This window comes from Malus sylvestris, chromosome 17 (assembly GCF_916048215.2).
Source record: "Malus sylvestris chromosome 17, drMalSylv7.2, whole genome shotgun sequence".
NCBI lineage: Eukaryota > Viridiplantae > Streptophyta > Magnoliopsida > Rosales > Rosaceae > Malus > Malus sylvestris.
Window position 1 is genome coordinate 8,637,895 of NC_062276.1, and position 21,345 is coordinate 8,659,239.

Consider the following 21,345-nt stretch of genomic DNA (forward strand, 5'->3'; position numbering starts at 1 on the left):
AAAATTTTAACGAAAAATTTCTGGTAATGTTCATTTTAATAAAAAATTATATTTTTACATTAAAAGGTTAATTCTAGTACTATTTATTTTATCTTTTATTTTGTCATCTTAGTTAAAACTCAAAGTTTTTAATTTTTTTTTAGTTTTCCTTTTTATAAATGCAGAGTATATATAGTATACGATGCATGGTATCGTGGAGTGAAAATTTTCCATTAAACTGGATATTAAGCATTTTTCAATTCAAAAGGCATTATAAGCCATTCGAAATGGCATTCGCTACAACTAGTCTAAGGGCTAGTTTGGTATTGCTGTGCTTTGAAAAAAAGCTGCTGTAAGAATAAGAGGCTGTGCTGTGAGAATAAGCGGCTGTGAAATAAATCAGCAGAGCGTTTGGTAAACTTTTTTGTAAAAGTGCTTTTGGAAAAAAAAGCAGTCTGATAGTGGGTCTTTTCATTAAAGGAGCATTGTAGTTCTGTGTGCTTTGAAAAAAAACTAGTTTTCCAAAGCTGCAAATAGCAGCTTCAGCTTTTTCCTTTGATTTCAGCTTATTCTCACAGCAGCTTCCAAAATAAGTCTTTTTTTTTTAGTTTACCAAACACCTAAAACCCTCACAGCTTTTTTTCATGGGTGCTTTTTTTTTAAGCATCTCACTCCCAAACACCCCTAAAAACAGTCCATGGTATACTAGGCTCTTCTAACTTAACCTGCCATCTTTGGACCACCAATAATGTACCCACGTTATACGCGTTTTGGGGACCACTTTTCCTTTTACTTTAATTTCATAGCTTCAGTCATAATGAAAAATTTCTCGTCATTTAGACCGTGCTTGACCATTTTTTTTTTACAAGGATTGTCTGCCCTCTTTATTCTCATGCCCTTCCGTGCCCTCCTGTTTTGTGTGGTCACGGTTAAGGCACGTTAATATTTTATATTATTTTTTTATAGAGATACAACAACAACAACAAAGCCTTTTCCCACTAAGTGGGGTCGGCTATATGAATCCTAGAACGCCATTGCGCTCGGTTTTGTGTCATGTCCTCCGTTAGATCCAAGTACTCAAGTCTTTTCTTAGGGTCTCTTCCAAAGTTTTCCTAGGTCTTCCTCTACCCCTTCGGCCCTGAACCTCTGTCCCGTAGTCACATTTTCGAACCGAGCATCAGTAGGCCTTTTTTGCACATGTCCAAACCACCGGAACCGATTTTCTCTCATATTTCCTTCAATTTTGGCTACTCCTATTTTACCTCGGATATCCTTATTCCCAATCTTATCCTTTCTCGTGTGCCCATACATCCCACGAAGCATCCTCATCTCCGCTACACCCATTTTGTGTACGTGTTGATGCTTCACCGCCCAACATTCTGTGCCATACAACATCGCTGGCCTTATTGCCGTCCTATAAAATTTTCCCTTGAGCTTCAGTGGCCTACGACGGTCACACAACACGCCGGATGCACTCTTACACTTCATCCATCCAGCTTGTATTCTATGGTTGAGATCTCCATCTAATTCTCCGTTCTTTTGCAAGATAGATCCTAGGTAGCGAAAACGGTCACTTTTTGTGATCTTCGCTAGATTGCTCCGGTCATTAGTGTGGATAAGTATATAAATGGATAGAGATAGGAAAGCAAACACAAGATGTACGTGGTTCACCCAGATTGGCTACGTCCACGGAATAGAAGAGTTCTCATTAATTGTGAAGGGTTTACACAAGTACATAGGTTCAAGCTCTCCTTTAGTGAGTACAAGTGAATGATTTAGTACAAATGACATTAGGAAATATTGTGGGAGAATGATCTCGTAACCACGAAACTTCTAAGTACTGGAGTGTGGTATCGTCTTGACTTGCCTTATCTGTCTCATAGGTAGATGTGGCATCTTCTCTGGAAGTACTCTTCCTCCATCCAGGGGTGGTATCTGTAACTGGTGGAGATGCACAAGGTAATGTATCAATTTCACTTGAAGCTTACTTGTAGTTTCAGGCTTGGTCAAGCGCGATACAAACCATGTAGTAGGAGTCCCCCAAGTCGCCGAGCTAGGGGATCTGCTGAAAGAGGTGACAGACAAGGTAAGCAATCAGAGCTCCGGCTGATTGTTCACATTCTCCCTATCTTGCAGGCAGCATGAAGGATAAAGAGAAGAAAAATGAGAAGAAATGATATGGGATACTTTTGTTTTTGAAGAAGTAACTTTCCACAGGCTTATTCTTGAATCGGGCTGGAGGGTTTTCTGGTTTCCTCCAGAGTATAAGGCCGACTAAAGAATTTGAGGGTCAAAACAAGTCTATCAAATCTAGAGTACGTTCAACCCTGCTGATATGGGATACTTTTGCTTTTGACAGAGTAGTGGATGTATCGGCACGTGTGCTGTTACACTTGTCTCCACATGCTTCCTTATATCCTTCTCACTTGCCCTATCTGTTCCTCAGGCAGATGCGGTATCTTCCCTGGAAGCATAAGATGTTGAAGATGAGTACTCGAGAGCAATGCCAGGTAAGTAATCAGGTAAGGGGTTCCAGGCAGTCAGTTCCTGGCTGGAAGCTTGATTCCAAGTGCTGACTAATTGCTCTCTTTCTCCTTGTCTTGCAGGTAAGAACAAGGCCAAAGGAAAAGACAGGGAAAAAGCATGATATGGGATACTCTTGCTTTTAACCCTGATGATATGAGATATTCTTGCTCTAGTATAGCTTGTTTACAGAGGTATTATCGGGGGGAAAGAAAGCTGAATATTTCGAAAGGCTTCGTTGGGAGTGCCCTCTCAGATAAGAGAGAGGGTTGAGCATTTTTGCAGGTCTGCCTGTCCGTTAGGGATGGAGGTCGACATATATAGGAGTCTCTCTAACATCAAGTAATAATGTTATTCCTTTACCCTGCTTGGTCATAGCACGGTAGTGGGAGCTGTCAGCTTCACATGTTTTAAATCTGTCAGAGCACTTTGAAAAAGTGGTCTGTGGTATCTGGAAAGCTGATGTTGCGTGTGAAGATTACAGACAAGCTTTATCCAAGGAGATCCAGCTCTTGAAGTTGGGAAAGTGGTGCCTCTTCGGTTTTCGAACAAGCAATCCTGTCGGGGATCTGACTCTCGAGATTCGGAGAACGATGCCTCTTCGATTTTTGAGAAAGCAATCCTGCTGGGGGTCTGGCTCTCGAGATTCAGAGAGCGGTGTCTCTTCGATTTTTGAGAAAGTAATCATGTTGGGAGTCTGGCTCGCGAGATTCGGAGGGCAGTGCCTCTTCGATTTTGGAGCAAGCAATCTTGTTGGGAATGTTTTCTCGAATGTAAGTAAAGGTTGGGCATGTTTGCTAGTCTACCTTGCCACGAAGCACAGAGGTTGACACACAGGGACTTTCCAATTATCCAGCAGTGGTACTGTTCCTTTACCATTTTTGAGAAAGTAATCATGTTGGGAGTCTGGCTCTTCAGATTCGGAGGGCGGTGTCTCTTCGATTTTGGAGCAAGCAATCTTGTTGGGAGTATTTTCTCGAATGTGAGTAAAGGTTGGGCATGTTTGCTAGTCTACCTTGCCACGGAGCACAAAGGTTGACACACAGGGACTTTCCAATTATCCAGCAGTGGTACTGTTCCTTTACCCTCTCTTCGATTTTTGAGAAAGTAATCATGTTGGGAGTCTGGCTCTCGAGATTCGGAGGGCGGTGCCTCTTCGATTTTGGAGCAAGCAATCTTGTTGGGAGTGTTTTCTCGACTGTGAGTAAAGGTTGGGCATGTTTGCTAGTCTACCTTGCCACGAAGCACAGAGGTTGACACACCGGGACTTTCCAATTATCCAGCAGTGGTACTGTTCCTTTACCCTTGTGGGTAATAATATGGTAGCTAGACCTTCAAAATTTATGTGTCTAAACTTTGTTAGTGTTGTTTCTTTGCAATTCTTTTACCCTTCTTGGTCAGAGCGATGTAGCGGGAGCTGCAAGCTTCACGTGTCTCAACTTTGTCAGAGAACTTTGGCAAAGTTATCTGTGGTACCCATGAGTTACTGTTGCGTGTGGGAAGTGGGTGATTGAACAGTACAATTCATGTGCTTTCTATTTCGCCAGAAATCTTCGACAGAATGCCCATAATTTCCGCAAAGCTGAGTGTGCGTGTGACAGGTGCTGACAAGGCTGGAAAAGTAGGTGCCTCTTCGATTTCTGAGATCGGCCCTCGTGGTCTCTGAGCAGGCCAGCTTTTGAGAAAGCAAGCCTCTTCGATTTCTGAGATCGGCCTTCGTGGTCTTTGAGCAGCCCAGCTTTTGAGAAAGCAATCGCCTCTTCGATTTCTGAGATCGACCCTCGTGGTCTCTGAGCAGCCCAGCTTTTGAGAAAGCAAACGCCTCTTCGATTTCTGAGCAGGCGCCTCTTCGATTTCTGAAGCTTCGTCGAGTGCAGATTTTTATAGGGGCTGACATTAAGTTCCAAAGCACACTTGAATATCCACCAGTAGAAGCTCCATTCTTGCACTTCTAAGATCTTGATTTGTCCGACCTCTTCTCTCTTCAACACCTTTGAAAATGTCTGGCCCCTCCGACCGTCGTTTTGACTTGAACCTTGTTGAAGAGGCAGCCCCGCCTTCTCCAGACAACATATGGCGCCCATCCTTCGTCTCCCCTACTGGTCCTCTTACCGTTGGGGATTCCGTGATGAAGAATGATATGACCGCTGCGGTAGTGGCCAGGAACCTTCTCACTCCCAAAGATAACAGACTACTTTCCAAACGGTCTGATGAGTTGGCTGTTAAGGATTCTCTGGCTCTCAGTGTTCAGTGTGCAGGTTCTGTGTCTAATATGGCCCAACGCCTATTTGCTCGAACCCGCCAAGTTGAATCATTGGCGGCTGAAGTGATGAGTCTCAAACAGGAGATTAGAGGGCTCAAGCATGAGAATAAACAGTTGCACCGGCTCGCACATGACTATGCTACAAACATGAAGAGGAAGCTTGACCAGATGAAGGAATCTGATGGTCAGGTTTTACTTGATCATCAGAGATTTGTGGGTTTGTTCCAAAGGCATTTATTGCCTTCGTCTTCTGGGGCTGTACCGCGTAATGAAGCTCCAAATGATCAACCTCTAAAGCCTCCTCCTTCTAGGGTTTTGTCCAGTACTGAGGCTCCGAATGATCCCCCTCCGGTGCCTTCTCTTTCTGGGGCTCTACCGACTGCTGAGACTTCTCATAAGCAACCTTTGTGAAGGCTCCCTCTTGTTTGTTTATTTTGACTCAAGTATATGTACATATTTGTAACTTATCGGGGATATCAATAAACAAGCTTTCCTTCATTTCAACGTATAGTGTTAAATACACCAAAGCCTTCTTCGCTAAGTTCTTTGAATTTTCTTTTGTTGAAGCTTGTATGTTGAAGCTTTGTGAGTGGAGCATGTAGGTTGAGGTAGTGTTCCCTTAATTTCCCGAGTGAGGAAAACTTCTCGGTTGGAGACTTGGAAAATCCAAGTCACTGAGTGGGATCGGCTATATGAATCTTAGAACGCCATTGTGTTCTGTCTTGTGTCATGTCCTCCGTTAGATCCAAGTACTCTAAGTCTTTTCTTAGGGTCTCTTCCAAAGTTTTCCTAGGTCTTCCTCTACCCCTTCGGCCCTGAACCTCTGTCCCATAGTCGCATCTTCTAATCGGAGGCCTTCTTTGCACATGTCCAAACCACCGTAACCGATTTTCTCTCATCTTTCCTTCAATTTCGGCTACTCCTACTTTACCCCGGATACCCTCATTCCTAATCTTATCCTTTCTCGTGTGCCCACACATCCAACGAAGCATCCTCATCTTCGCTACACCCATTTTGTGTACGTGTTGATGCTTCACCGCCCAACATTCTGTGCCATACAACATCGCCGGCCTTATTGCCGTCCTATAAAATTTTTCCTTGAGCTTCAGTGGCATACGGCGGTCACACAACACGCCGGATGCACTCTTCCACTTCATCCATCCAGCTTGTATTCTATGGTTGAGATCTCCATCTAATTCTCCGTTCTTTTGCAAAATAGATCCTAGGTAACGAAAACGGTCGCTCTTTGGTATTTCTTGATCTCCGATCCTCACCCCTAACTCGTTTTGGCCTCCATTTGCACTGAACTTGCACTCCATATATTCTGTCTTTGATCGGCTTAGGCGAAGACCTTTAGATTCCAACACTTCTCTCCAAAGGTTAAGCTTTACATTTACCCCTTCCTGAGTTTCATCTATCAACACTATATCGTCTGCGAAAAGCATACACCAAGGAATATCATCTTGAATATGTCATGTTAACTCATCCATTACCAACGCAAAAAGGTAAGGACTTAAGGATGAGCCTTGATGTAATCCTACAGTTATGGGAAAGCTTTCGGTTTGTCCTTCATGAGTTCTTACGGCAGTCTTTGCTCCTTCAGAAGGGCATGAAAAAATGAATAGTAGTATAAAATATTGACGTGGCTTAACCGTGACCACACAAACAAAAAGGCACGGGAAGGGCACGGGAACAAGGAGAGCAGATAATCCTTGTCCATTTTTCCATGCCCTACTGTTTTGTGTGGTCACGGTTAAGTCACGTTAACATTTTATATTATTTTTTTTATAAAGATAATAAGACAAAAATGAATAGTAGTATAAAATGTTGACGTGGCTTAACCGTGATCACACAAACAGAAGGGCATGAAAAAAGGGCGGACAGACAATCCTTGTCCCTTTTTTTTTTTTGTTCTTTTCTTTTTATCTTACTGTATATTCCCAGTTTTGGACGTTTTACTATAAAGGCTACTTATATTTCTAGCCAAATTAGGTATAAAATTCCTGGCGTAATTAAGTTTTTAAACTGGACATCAATCCGTGAGCAGAATTCATATATATACCCACTGATAACATGTAGGTAGGCTGGGATGTGTTAATTCAAAGTTAATTAATCTGTAACCTTCTTTGGAATTATTGTTTGTATTATAGAAATGTAATTTCTAATTAGTATATGACTTCTATCTGAATAGGAATTGATATAACTCAATATATATTGATATAACCCTACTGAAATAGGAATTAATATAACCATATATCATCGCAATCAAGGTTCTTTAAAATAAAAATCTTCTAAAATACAGTTTAAATGTCAATATTTTCTCAACTTGATTGCATGAAATACTCACAAGTGAGCATGTACACTAATTTTAGATTACCAAATTATATATTCTACTCAAATTATTATTCACCATTATATTATATAAACTATATATTAATAGAACTTTCATTGACAACCAAAAGAGGATAAAAAGACTATATAGTTTTTCTATCACAATAAAAAAGTCAAATGTAGTAACGTAATTTCACAAAACAAAATTTTGCGTTTTATTGTTTAAACCTCACTTACATATGATTTTAACATCTCTAATTTAAAAAATAAAAAAATAAAAAATAAAAATCTCCCTACCCTCATGTTTTCTATCACTCTCTTCCTCTCTCCTTCAATTTAAAAAAAAATCAAAAAGGTGTTTTCAAAACCCTAATCATGCGCCACACCACGCCGCCAAGTCACGACCTGAAGCAGTGTAAGCCGCACAGTCGAGCCTCCGAATGAGCCACACCGTCGAGCCGCCACTTCGAGCTGAGCCGATGTCCAAACCCATGAGCGATCGAAATGACATCATTTTGATGTGTCATCCCTCATTCCTCAATTTCTCTGTCCACCTCAGTGTCTCCGTGTGATTTTTTTCCACGAGATCTCTCCATGTCATACCACCTGTGGTCATCCAATGAAGGATTCTAGCCACCCCCCACGACCTGTAGTCGTCCCGGTGACATCATTCTTCATCTTCTATTTCAAGACATCCTTAATTTCACAAAACAAAATTGTGCGGTTTATTGTTTAAACCTCACCTACATGTGATTTTAACATCTCTAATTTAAAAAAAAAAAGATAAAAAAATAAAACTCTCCCTACTCTCATGTTCTCTCTCACTCTCTTCCTCTCTCCTTCAATTAAAAAAAAATCAAAAAGGTGTTTTCAAAACCCTAATCGTGCGCCACGCCACGCCGCCAAGTCACGACCTAAAGCAGTGTAAGCCGCACAGTCGAGCCTCCCCGTGAACCACACCGTTGAGCCGCCGCTTCGAGCTGAGTCGATGTCCAAACCCAGGAGCGATCGAAATGACATCATTTTGATGTGTCATCCCTCATTCCTCAATTTCTCTGATCACCTCTCAGCGCCTACGTGTGATTTTTTTTCCACGAGATCTCTCTATCTCAGACCACCTGTGGTCATCCAATGAAGGATTCTAGCCACCCCCGACGACCTGTAGTCGTCCCGGTGACATCATTCTTCATCTTCTATTTTAAGAGATCCTTGATGAAAAACACAGGCACGTCCTGAGATTATAGAGCCCGAGTCGTAGTGGGTGGTTTATAGTGGGATTCTTTTCTTCTTCTTTTTCTTGAATATTTTTTAATAATACATTACCATCGAGTATCGAACACACATTAACACTATGTTAAGGTAAAAAGGGCTCCCCATTTTCGCTGCACTAGCAACAAATTCTTGATATGTGACTTAACATATATATATATATATATATATATATATATATATATATATATATATTTATTTATTTATTTATTTATTTATATGTGAGATACAGGCTTTATGAAAAAATTTTGGGGCCCCCCGGGATCAGAGACCTTAGGCGATCCCCTTATCTAGCTACCTTCAAGGCTGACCCTGCTAAAACGTCCCAAAGATCTTAAGCCAACAAGTAGCTCTATGTTCTAACACCACTTGAGAAGGCTTAGCGCAATACGGGAAATTAACCACCCTTATGGCCCTCCTCATTCAAATTTGAGACCCTCTTTTCCTCTCAAAACCCCACCTAACTATTGACAAAACAAAGAAAAAAAAAACACAACACAACAGTACTCTATATATAAATGTAAAGAATAAGAGAAGAAATCATAATATGTGTGTTTATATTTTGAATTTGCAACTTCCAACTCAACTCACCTTTCAGTTGTTATTCAACGAAGGCAGGGCCGACCCTCATATTTTGGGGACCCTTTGCAAAGTGAATCGGCACCTCCCAAAAAATGCTGAGATTTAAATTTTACAATTTTTTTATTTTAATTTGTGTTTTCTATAAATTGTAATAACACAAGTAATTTTGGTGTGGCAAATAAGTGTTCATTTTAATCATTTTGGAAGCCCAGAGTTCGCATTTTTAATTGGGAACTTTAATGAAAAGGGCTTGGACTAAGTTTATTTTAACAAAAAAACCATGCTATAAACTTTATTTAATGAAAAAGAATTAAATTTTAATGAAAAACCCTTAAATTTTAATAAAAAGGACAAAAAAACTTAATTTTTAACGAAAAGGACACAATTTAAAAAAAAACCAAAAAAAAACAAAAAATCTGACGCGAGCACAGTACATGTACACTGTTTATGAAACTGAACACTGTTTATAAAACTGAACACTATTTATGAAACTGCACTATTTATGAAACTGAACGGTACTATACTATTTATTGGTTCAATTTTATAAATAGTGTCTAGTTTTTTGTCCACTTTCATAAAATGATTTCTAGTTCTTGATCATGTTTCATAAATAATGCCTAGTTATTGGGTCCAGTTTCATAAATAATGTATAGTAATTGATACAATTTCATTAATATTGTCTCTTTCTTGGTTCGGTTTCATAAATAGTATTTAGTTATTGGTCAACTTTCATAAATAATGCCTATTTCTTGGTCATAATTCATAAATATTGTCTAGTTCTTAATTCAGTTTCATAAATAGTGTATAGTCCAGTGTTCAAATTATGCCTAATTCTTGTTTTCGTTTCATAAATAGTGTCTATTTATAAATAGTGTTTAATTCTTGGTTCAGTTTCATAATGTTTGAAACTTAGACCCTTATTGGTCAAGTTTTATAAATAGTGTTTAATTCTCAGTAATTATATTTAAAAAGCTGTTTTCAATTACCAAATTAAAATTTCCTCACTTTTTTCATATACCTACAATAATAAATGTAGCTTTCCATCCAATTTCTTGAGCTTAGGTGTCATCTTCGAGAAATTTTTCCTTGTGCCCGTAACACAAATGATATACCACATGTTATTATATAAGTGTGGTAGAAAATTTTATTTTTTATGTTATTAAATTTTTAACACAAGATTCTCACAACTTGTATGGAGTGCTGTGTTCTGGGCACATTGAAAAGTTTCTCATCATCATGACTACTATTAGAAAACAACACCACAAAAATAAAACAGGAGAATGTAATTCAATTCGAAGTTTTTTTTTTTAATTCTTTGCAAAAAAAAAAAAAAACCAACTATTAATGTAGCTAAATGATGGGACAAAAGGTAGGAGAAAAAAAGTGAACTGGGGGGTGGGGGGGGGGGTATACGCCTAGTACTAGTGGGTTTGTTATGTTTTTTTTTTTTTAGTCTTTTGTCCTTATTATTAAAATAAAGTTAGTGGGTGGTTTTTGATTAAAATGTAAAGATTTGAAGCCCTTTTCATTAGTTTTCCTTTTTTAATTTGCATTCTTTTGTGAAAATTTATGTAGTTAATAGTAATAGAGTAAAAAAAAGGCCAATTTTTTTTCGTGATCCTTGTGGTGCTATCCTACTTTTAAATAGACTCATGTGGTGAAAAATCTATTAAGGGAGACTTTGGATGTGGTTCCTAACTATGAATATTCTTTAATTGAAACCTTGTTGGTTTTCAATTTTTGATCGAAATCCCTGAAATTAATCTGATAATTTATTTCTATGAATATTACTATATTTTTTAAAATTAAAAATTAAAAAAATTAGTAGTTTTAAATAAAAAACCATAATTTGTGCGATTAAAAATATTAAAATATAAATATACTATTGTGTGTGTGTGTGTGTGTGTGTGTGTGTGTGTGTGTAAACATGGGTACATTCATCAAAATTAACCAAAAAATTATTGTATCAAAACATGGGTACATTCTTCAAAATCACAACAACAAAAAAAAGATATTAGGCTTAATAACATTAGTAAATTTCTTCGATTAAATTTGACATGGATACATTTTAAAATTAAAGAAAAAAGAATGTACCCATATAAGTTTAAAAATGGATTAGAAAAAAATTGAATAGATTTTATATAAAAAAAAGGGTAAATCGTCAAAATGGTCCCTGAGATTTGCATAACTCATTGCTTTAGTCCCTGAGATTCCAAAATGATAAAAGTGGTTCCTGAGATTTTCCACCATCCATCATTTCCGTTAAAAATTCTGTTAAGTGTCCCAGAGGAAGTTTGGGCAATTTTCAAAGCTTCGTAACTTAATCGTTTCTTAACCAAATTAGATTCATAATATATCAAAATGAAGATAGGAAATTTTAGAATAAGATTATACCTATTTCAAAGCCTAATGATTGTCAGAGATAACCGGAAAATAGCCTTAAAGTTGACAGGTCTAAGTGAAAACTTGAAAACTCGCCGGAAACTGGGTAAACTTTAAACGTTTATAACTTCTTCAATACTCAATGACATCAGGTGATTCAAAAACAAAAATCATACTTCTCAATGAGACAAAGAGAATGGTACCTTTTTTTATGGCTAAATCGCCGTGGTTTGGCCGGAAAACGGCTCGAAAGTAGCTGTCTTGGTCTAATTTCGAGCCATTTTTCGGCCAAACCACAGAGAGTTAGCCATCAAAAAAGGTATCATTCTCTTTTTCTCATCGAGAAGTATGATTTTCATTTTTGAATCACTTGATTTCGTTGAGTATTGAAGAAGTTATGAACGTTTAAAGTTTACTCAGTTTCCGGCGAATTTTCAAGTTTTCACTCAGACCAGTCAATTTTGAGGCTATTTTCTGGCTATCTCCGGCAATCATTGGGCTTTGAAATAGGTACAATCTTATTCTACACTTTCTTATCTTCATTTTGATATATTATGGGTCTAATTTGGTTAAGAAACAATTGAGTTACGAAGCTTTGAAAATTGCCCAAACTTCATCCGGGACACTTAACGGAGTTTTTAACGGAAGGACCAAAATGATAGATGGTGGAAAATCTCAAGGACCACTTTTATCGTTTTGGAATCTCAGGGACCAAAGTGATGAGTTATGCAAATATCAGAAACGATTTTGGCGATTTACCCTTAACAAAAATGGTACATTTTAAATATAACAAATTGGTATATTTAAAAATGAGTACATTTTAAGATTAAAATTTTGAAAAAATTAAATGAATGGGTACATTTGGCAAAAAAAAAAAAAAAGGGTACAAATAAATTTAAAAAAAATATGGGTACAAATACAAATAAAACTTTAAAAAATATGGGCACAAAAAGAAATTAATATATGGGTACAAATTAAAATTGAAATGAAAATTGGTGCAAATTAAAAATGGGTACAAACTAAAACTAAAAATATATGATAAAAAAGTTAGTCATAAATATAAATATACTAATTGTAACATTTTTAACATTAAATGAATATATTTAGAAATAAAAAATATTTTATTATTGAAATAATTAATGATGTTATTAATACCCAAGGACCTTGATCAAAAATTGAAAAGAAATAGGATTTTAATCAATGGAGAAGCAAAATGAAGGATGAGAACCTAATTTTTCCATCTATTAATTGTAATCATGTGGTGAAATTCGTTATCAATCATAGTCCAAATTGAATTTTTCCTCATTCTTCTGTCATTTGTAGGGGCAAAATTGTTATTTTCGTTTCTATTAATTCCATCAACCAATCATAAAGTGCCATATGGACATAATTTTTTTTGTTAATTTTAGAGCTACAATAAAATTACAAAGTTCATATTATCAGACCTTCTCATTTCAAGAGATCCAATAGTCCAAATTTAAGATTTAAAAAATCACAATGTACCTCATCGTGTTTAGGTTAGAATATAAGTTATTATGCAAACATTGAATTTAGTTTCATTTTAAGAAGAATAGTGGTGGACGGGATAGCTAGGGTTATGTGACAGAGAGGAGGGAATGTGGTGGGTGGTCGTTGTGGTTGACAAGGGTAGGGATTGGGAAGGGATTTTTTTTCCTTCTATTTTTGTTGATTATAAAAAAGTGGAATTACCCAAAAGAAAAGAAAAAAAAGAATGGAATGACCTTTTTACCCTTGCATGTGGATGAGATTTTGACATAAATTTCAATTTGGACTATGATTGATAACGAACTTCACCATAGGGTTAAGATTAACACTTTTTCACCACAGGGATTAAGAAAAGAAATTTAGCCTTAAAAAAAAAATGTTGAAATCAAATTCACTCACCTTCGAGGGCGGACAAGCTACGCAAGTCCGGTCACCTATAAGAAAGTAAACAACCATGATCAACCTAAGGTACCAGTGTGGTATCATTCAAAAGCCTCCGACAATCAAGTTAGTAAGTAATAACTCAAGCAATGGGTTAGAGAATACGTAAATGATGCGTAGATTGCGTTAGCAAAGATATGCCCCAAATGAGAGAGTATTTATATTAGTCGGGAGAGAGACTTTTTATGATATAGAATTCGTATTAAACCGGGATAATTTCAAATGATATATAGACATAAATATTGTTCCCTTTTAGAAATATGCTTGCGAAACACGTCAATTCCTAGATTATAAGAATCTCCAAGAATATAGAAAATCCGTATTAATAAGATATTGTTTGTTAGATTTAGATATTAGGCATGACAATTTCTTACATAACCCGCTAATCCAACATGACCTATTAACGGATTGATACGATTTTACCCGTTTGCCAGGTCTACTTCCAATCCAAGGTTTGTGAAAAGATTTTGAACCAACGGGGGTCCTATTGTACAATTTTAGGCAACAACCTAGTGGGGTGGATGAGCACCTAGTCTTTACACAATCATTTCAAATGGAATAAGGTTCTCGCCGGATCCTTTTCCTAAGAGTTCTAGGGATCCCGTGATCTTACTTGTTTATCGTATATCGTGAGATCATAAATTATTTCAAAATTTAAAATTTAAAATTAAATATGAATAGTATTTAGCCAAAACTGATCACACGATATACGATAAACGGATGAGAGCACGGAATCCTTAGGATCCCTAAAAAAAAGATCCGGTGAGGATCATTTTCCATTTCAAATATCATGAAGAACAGGTAAGAGCAAAATCGTAAAATAACAGTCGTTAATTTATCTGAAAAAAATTATGTGTGGTTTCAAGTCTCGATCCCTAGTTTTACACTCTCATTTCAATGAAAAATTAGGAGTGAAAATCATCGCCGAAGAATAAAAAAAATACTCCAAAAAAACAGAGGAAGAGAGAAACTGTAGGAAATTAATCCCATGTATCTCATTTCCCAGACTCAACTGCAACAAAAAATCACTACCATCCAATTGTTGTAATGGATGAGAATCTCATGAATTATTTTATCGTATCCGTTCATCATATATTACGGTTAGTTTTCATCAGATACTATTTGTAATCAATTTTAAATAAAAATTTTTAAAATAATTTCTAACTATAGGATGAAAGATGAATAAAGCAGAATCCTCACAATTAGAATCTGGATAAGATCGTATCCCTGCTGTAATGGTCCCCCATCGCGTACATTTTGGACCGATTTGTCCCTAAAGCATGACTCCTGTGATATACATTTGGACTATCTGGGACTTTTCCAAGGAAGACAGAAAACACAAACCACTCCTTTCTTCCGGCCAAAATATACAACCAATCACTCTTCGGAAAATATACTTCTGATTCAGCAGCCACTGAAAACAAGAATTATCTTCAAACGCTCAGCACAATTCTCTCGACTAGGTGATGTTCTTTTGCTAGACTGTGATACTGAATTGTACATTTTAATTTTTAATAAAGATATACTAAATTAACCATCCAAACCAAGCGATAAATGAGATTAATAAACTGGATTCATAGTCGACGATCTATAGTTTAATATTTCTAGTAAAATACTGGATGAGTTCATTCATTAACCACAGTGCAAAAATCTTCTCAACCCTTTTGACAAATGAAAATTTCAAGATTGTACCTTATGAACCACATTGTTTATGACTTTATGAATTGAAGCATTATATAATTACATGTTACAGCCCGTCCTGAATTATTTTATCGATGGCGTGAAATGTCTATATTGTCCTTGGACGTTGAGACGTGTTGTGTGTGACATGCTTTAGGAGGTGAACCGATATGTTAAGTTCCTAAGTGTTTGGACCCATTTAGGACTTAAGCCTTTGTTTGTTTTGGTTGGTAGCCAAACTAGGACCACACACACACCCAAACAACCCCGTGGACCCTTCTCTCTCTCTCATTCTCTCGGTTTTTCTCCATTTTCCGTACGACCGTACGGACAACTCCTACCCTAGCTATCCATTCACGGATCGGGGTTTTGGAGGTTGTTTTCATGCTCCTTGCAACCTTGGGAGTTGATCTTTAGCTTTGGTAAGACGTGAATACCTCATTTTCCCAAGAACCAAAGAACTTAGTTTTGGGTTACTGTTCATGCAATCGTAAATGTGAAATTTTTAGGAGATTTTAAGCTGCTAGGAAGCTTTAGGACGTCTTTGCGAAGCTCGAAGATGAAAAACGAAGTGATTTGGACGTCGGGAAGTTGAGTTTGACAAGTTTCAAGTTTGGTCGGATTATCGAGGTTTCTCCGGCAAGATTTAGTGGATTTTAGGGCTTCAAATTGGTAAGGTTTTGTTCTTCTCGTTGTAAGCTTCATTTTGGTACAAATTTCATGAATTTTGGTTGAGAAATGAATAAGATATGAAGGTTTAAACTTTTTCCAGAAACTGGCGATCGCAGCGGCGTCGGCGACGTTCTCTGGCGAACCAAGGAAGATGAAGGAGAATATTTCGTCAAGTTTGACTGAATATTCTAACAACGTCAAGTAACGCCGTTAATTTTGTTAAGGTTTTAACGGAATATTCCTAACGACCGTTAGGCTCAGTTAAGGTTTGACCGCTCGTGGGGGTGCGTCTAGTCGTGCCTTGGCCGGCGCGTGGGTGGTCGAAGAATTTTTCTAAAAATATGGGGATGTTCGTGGTGTTGAGTAGATCATGATGGTATATTCAAATACCCCATTTAAGCATTGTATGAGAAGTTATTCTTTAGTTTTGTATATGTGCTTTAAATAACGTTTATTCAGTTATTTCACATATAGGTGAGAACTATCCTGAGGACGAGCGCCATCAATCGAGGCTTGGGGGTTACGACCTTTCGACATACCAGTGAGTGGGCTTTTGGTTTTCCGTATATACCTATATACTTGAGTTTTTTCCTAGAAAATGAATTAGAATGATTATACATTTTGAAATGCCATGTAAAGTATTTGCCTATTTTATTTATGCATTAGTAGTTGCTGCATATATTTATGATTGGTGCTGCGGACACACAGGTAAGTGCCAGGTAAGTTTATAACTTAAAGTTATGAGACTGCTTTAGTTATGTGAGATATGATGTGATGCATTGAGAGCTTATAAACCTGCACCTCGGTGTTAGTGCTCTCGTCCAGAGTTAGGGTACAGTCATTCACGTGATGTTCACCTCCCGTACCATATGCTCACCTTAGATCCAAGTTAGGTGCACATGCTTGTCGTACAAACCATTATAAATGGTTTCGACTTGTAGATAACCCGCGATCTTTCACACAGTCTTCACGTGATCGTAGCACTAGAGCATATTTATTTCACACCTATACAGACCACTTTAGGTGGTTCTGACTCGTGTGCAGGATTTGATATGATTGAGATTGGTTATGAGCTATAGATTCAGCTGTGCAGGTCACATTAGGTGGATCTAACTGATATGATATATGACATTGATATATTTTAGCTGGTTTACTTATGGTATTTCATTGAGATACTTCGGCATGGTATATTTTTATGGATTTTCATCCTAAGCATGATTTCTGATATAGCATATATTATATTTTCTGGGAAATTATATAGGTTTTACAACGAGGGGTTAGAACTTTTGAGAAATGAAATGATTTTGAAAAGCTTTGTTTTTGCCCACCTTCTATTTTGTGCCCCTCCAGGTTTTAGGTAGAAGTGCTTTGGTGGATCTTGGGGATTTCGACGGTGGTTCTGACAGAACATCATAAATGTAGGATCACCTTTGGGTGTTGTAATTAGTACTTATTATGCTTGACTGCACTTAGAGTACTTATGCTCTGATTGTGTATTCACACTTAATCTCGCTCTAGCACCCTTTTCTTAGCTAGTATTGCTGGTAGCTTGGTTTTTTAGTTATCCATATTTCTTTATATCATTATTGCTTTCGCACTGTGCATATGGTTACGTCACTCTCACGTGACGGCCAGCACGCCCTGATTTAGGTCAGGGTGTGTCATTATATGTTAGTCGCTTTCAAAAGTAAAATAAATTAAAATAAAGAGAGAGAGCATATATTAATGATTAGTCATAGTTTAACCATGATATAATGGTGTTATACATTATTAGTTAATATCAATTTCATACATTTTGTTTTGTAAGTATACTTGTCAAGAAATGTTAATGTGACTTTTTTAAAGGGAACTTTAATGAAAAATTCATGGTACTGTTCACTTTAATGAAAAACTACATTTTTACACTAAAAAGTCAATCATGATACTATTCATTTTACCCTTTATTTTATCCTTATCGTTAAAATTCAAAGTTTTCAAGCCATTTTCATTTGTTTTTCTTTTTTTAAATGGAACTCTCTACCACTTTATAATTTATTATTAATTTCCATGCTAACATTATAAAATATTATATCATAAGAAGATTCTCTTAAAGTAGAATTTTCCCTCTCACCTGACAATTTAATATTAAGTCCAAACACTATAAAATATTGTGCCATAAAAAGACTCTCAAACGATAGAATAATTATCTTAAATTACTGGAAAGGGAAATTGAATATGAAGCCTAGGATGTAAGGATGAATGCTTCTAATGAATTGAGTTACAAGGCACTTGTCTTTATTTACAATCTTTAAATCTAACAAAAACATCACACAATATTAAACAAAAATGCGTTGAGGAGAAAAAGGGTACGTGAGTGTGTGGAAAATTATTTCCCTTGTACAAAACAAATACTAGTCTACTAGAATGAAAATGTTACACCATGATGAATTATTATTCTTGTTGAACGAAACAGGTATTTGAAATGATTAAGAGGTTTCATTTAAGCGTTTCGTTGGTGTGTCAGAAGAAACACATGCTATGTATTTTTAATGCAAGATAACGACAAGCATGGAACTCGTCAAGAAGCCATGGTGACATCACTGACAGATACAGTGACATGTAGGTGTTGATTGAAGTCATTGCTTACTTTCTTTTTATCCTCTCCAGAAGGACAAACATTGTTTGCCCTCCCACTTCTGATGTCCTTCTGTGCTATCTTATTTGTGTGATCACAGTTAAGTTACATCAATATTTTATATTATTATTCATTTTTATCTTATTATCTCTATAAAAAAATAATATAAAATGTTAACATGACTTAACCGTGACCACACAAAACACAAAATGACACGGAAGGGCACAAGAAGTAGGAGGGCAGACAATCCTTGCTCGTCCATAATCATTCATCCGGATCATGCGGATCTCTGTACCTTTACTCACCTCTTCCTCATCGATAGTCAGCTTTATTTAGTATTAAATTTATGAAATTCGAATTACTTCTAAATGAATAAGAATATTATAAAATCATAATATTAAATAACATGTATATTGTAAAGAAAGAAGAATGTAAAGGGGAAAAAAATGATCTCAACTGTACGATTTTACAAAATCGAATTATTTAGTCGGCAGAATTTGATAGGAAAAGATTCGGAGATGAGAGATTATATTCACACATCCTAAATTACTTATTTCATATTTTTAATTTTTTTTTAATATTTTCTACACACCACCAACATTTGATAAAAAAACATTAAAAAATTAAAAGAATGTGGAAGAAGTAATTTGAGATGTGTAAATATAATCCCTCTTCGGAAATGACCTTCTCTGTGTCAGTGAAGGGAATCGTGGTCTATTGCTTTGATTGATATTTTTGTCGTTCTTTCAAAACTGTGCAAGCTTGGAGGTCGGCCTGGTACCCATACAATATGACATCGTCATTTGCTGAATAATTGAATGCTATGTCACCGGTGTAGTGACGAGACTGTAGACACTAGTTTCGACAATCCACACTTGCTAGTAATAAATTTAGTCGTGTGAAAAACCGTTGATGCATTGTTGGATTTATCTGCATCAATTAGGGGTGGGTTCAAAAAACCGAAAACCAAACCGGACCGAAGCCGAAAAAACTGAACCGAAAAAAAAACCGAACCGAAACTCTCAAACCGAACCGAACCGAATCTGCCCAGTTCGGTTTCGGTTTTTGAGGTTCGAAAACCGAACCGAACTGAACCGAACCGATATATATATTTAATTATTTTTTTTCAATGTTTATAAATAGTTTAGTCATACGATTATAACAAAACAGAACTTGTTGTGAAGTTGGTTTTAGTGAAACTTTCCAAGCTGGTGGAGCGCATGGGTTCGAAACTTCTTCATGCCCCCCGGATTTTGGAGATTTTTTTTAATTTTTATAACCAAATCAACAAAACCCTAGCAGCCACACTTTTTCTATTTGTAATTGTCATTCCCCTCATCTCTCTCTCTCGTTCCCTAGCGCAGCCACACCTCCAGACTTCCTCCATGCCTCCAATTTCTCCCTCTTCTCTCTCTCGTCCCCTTTTCTCTCTCAGTCCTCCCTCTGGCTCCAACACCGATCCCTATGGCTGCGAGCGTGCAGACCCTGCAGCAACCCTTCTTCTCTCTCAGTCCTCCATCTGCCTCCAGCACACCCATCCCCATGGCTGCGAGCGTGGTAACCCTGCGGCAACCCCTCTTCTCTCTCAGTCCTCCCTCTGGCTCCAGCACCCATCCCCATGGCTGCGAGCGTTCTGACCCTGTGGCATCCCCTATTCTCTCTCAATCAAAAGGTATTCAATTTTAGGGATTTAGGAAGAGTAACTTAGGGTTTTCTAGATTTAGGGATTTTGGGTTATTGATTTGCTGTTAGTGTATGCGATTCAATATTTAGATTTTGTGCTTGATTTCGTGAAGATGTCGTAAATGGCTTGTGATTGATTTCTTTAATTTTTGTTGTGTTGTGTTTGTCTTTTCGATATGTCCCTTCCCTCGGCTTGTTTTGCTTGCAGCTCTACTTTACCTCCATTTTTGTTGTACTCATTTGTCTTAATTTGGTAAAATGATAAACATCGGGGTTTCAAATTTTGATGGAGTCAATTGTAAGTCGATTATTTTGTGTTCAAGTGCTTGCATGTTGTGTTCATGTTTTGTCAGGGAGTCATGTCTACAGATGCTACGGGTCTGTTGCTTGCTCGTGAGCCTCGTGGGAGACTGGTTCTATGCGAGCTGTAATTGCTTAAGTTTGACCTTAGCAACCTTTCAGCATTATGACTTTCTAAGGACTCACTCTTGGTTATGTGTAGCCACTTCAAACTTGAGTATGTAACTCAGTGAGAAGTGAGAACTAAAATGATCTTCAAGCAACCAGCACATACTTGAATATGTACTTGACCATCTCAAATCATTCATCTCATATGCAGGACTCTGAAGTGCCTGTAAAAGTATCATGTTTCGTTGTTTGATTCAAACAACACGACAATGTGGAAGCCTAGTACCTCATGAATATTGAAAAACCGTCCTGGAGAGATGGAAACATGTCATATTTTCTATTTCTATCTTATGTTGTGGTTGTTTTGCATTTTTTGGAGAAAAAAAAAAAAAAAAAACCGAAAAAACCGAACCGAAAAAAAAATCCGAACCGAAAAAAACCGAAAAAAAATTGGGCCGAACCGAACCGAACCGAAATTTCGGTTCGGTTTCGGTTTTGGCAAAAAACCGAACCGATAAGAACCGAACCCAGCCCTAGCATCAACTGCTCACAAGTTTTATAGTTTTCCCACTCAATAATGTAACTGGATAGTGCATAGGAGTAGGAATACATCATGTAGAAAGATACACGAGAAAACAAGACTAGTTATACAAACATATTGAACATTTACAATTTAATGATGCAAATTTAACTGCTTGACCCCCAGCCCCTGCTAGTGGCTGTTAATGTTATGTCCCGAATACTGTGCTTCAAGGTCAATTTATCACATAAGCTTAAGAATAATCAAGTTGATCTTACCGTGAACTGATCAGGGCGGCGCGGTTCTGATGCAAGAAAATGCAACCTCATTGTTGAAACCTTCTCGTACTCTGTTTTCAATATGTAGCATGTCCAAATTGTAAAAGCATAGGCCATTACTAAATGAGTCCAAAATCTGCATCAGATGTTAAATAATCATGGGAAGGTAAATTTCCTTGAAATGCAAACGAGTTTCAATGCACAGTAACATATA

At 37.1% G+C, this 21,345-nt stretch overlaps 1 protein-coding gene and 3 long non-coding RNA genes across 4 annotated transcripts in view; all 4 read left to right on the forward strand.

Annotated features, from left to right (window-relative positions):
- The window catches only part of LOC126612325 (uncharacterized), a 48,476-nt gene that overhangs the window by 19,658 nt on the left and 7,473 nt on the right, over window positions 1-21,345 (forward strand). The gene's annotated exons all lie outside the window — the stretch shown is intronic.
- LOC126612341 (uncharacterized) lies at window positions 1,176-6,148 on the forward strand. Its single transcript, XR_007619005.1, has 2 exons — window positions 1,176-1,536; window positions 5,992-6,148. It is a non-coding gene; the product is annotated as an uncharacterized LOC126612341 (long non-coding RNA).
- Window positions 15,205-16,251, forward strand: LOC126612344 (uncharacterized). The gene is made up of 3 exons (XR_007619008.1): window positions 15,205-15,628; window positions 15,729-15,829; window positions 16,088-16,251. It is a non-coding gene; the product is annotated as an uncharacterized LOC126612344 (long non-coding RNA).
- LOC126612342 (uncharacterized) lies at window positions 19,478-20,677 on the forward strand. Its single transcript, XR_007619006.1, has 2 exons — window positions 19,478-19,914; window positions 20,279-20,677. It is a non-coding gene; the product is annotated as an uncharacterized LOC126612342 (long non-coding RNA).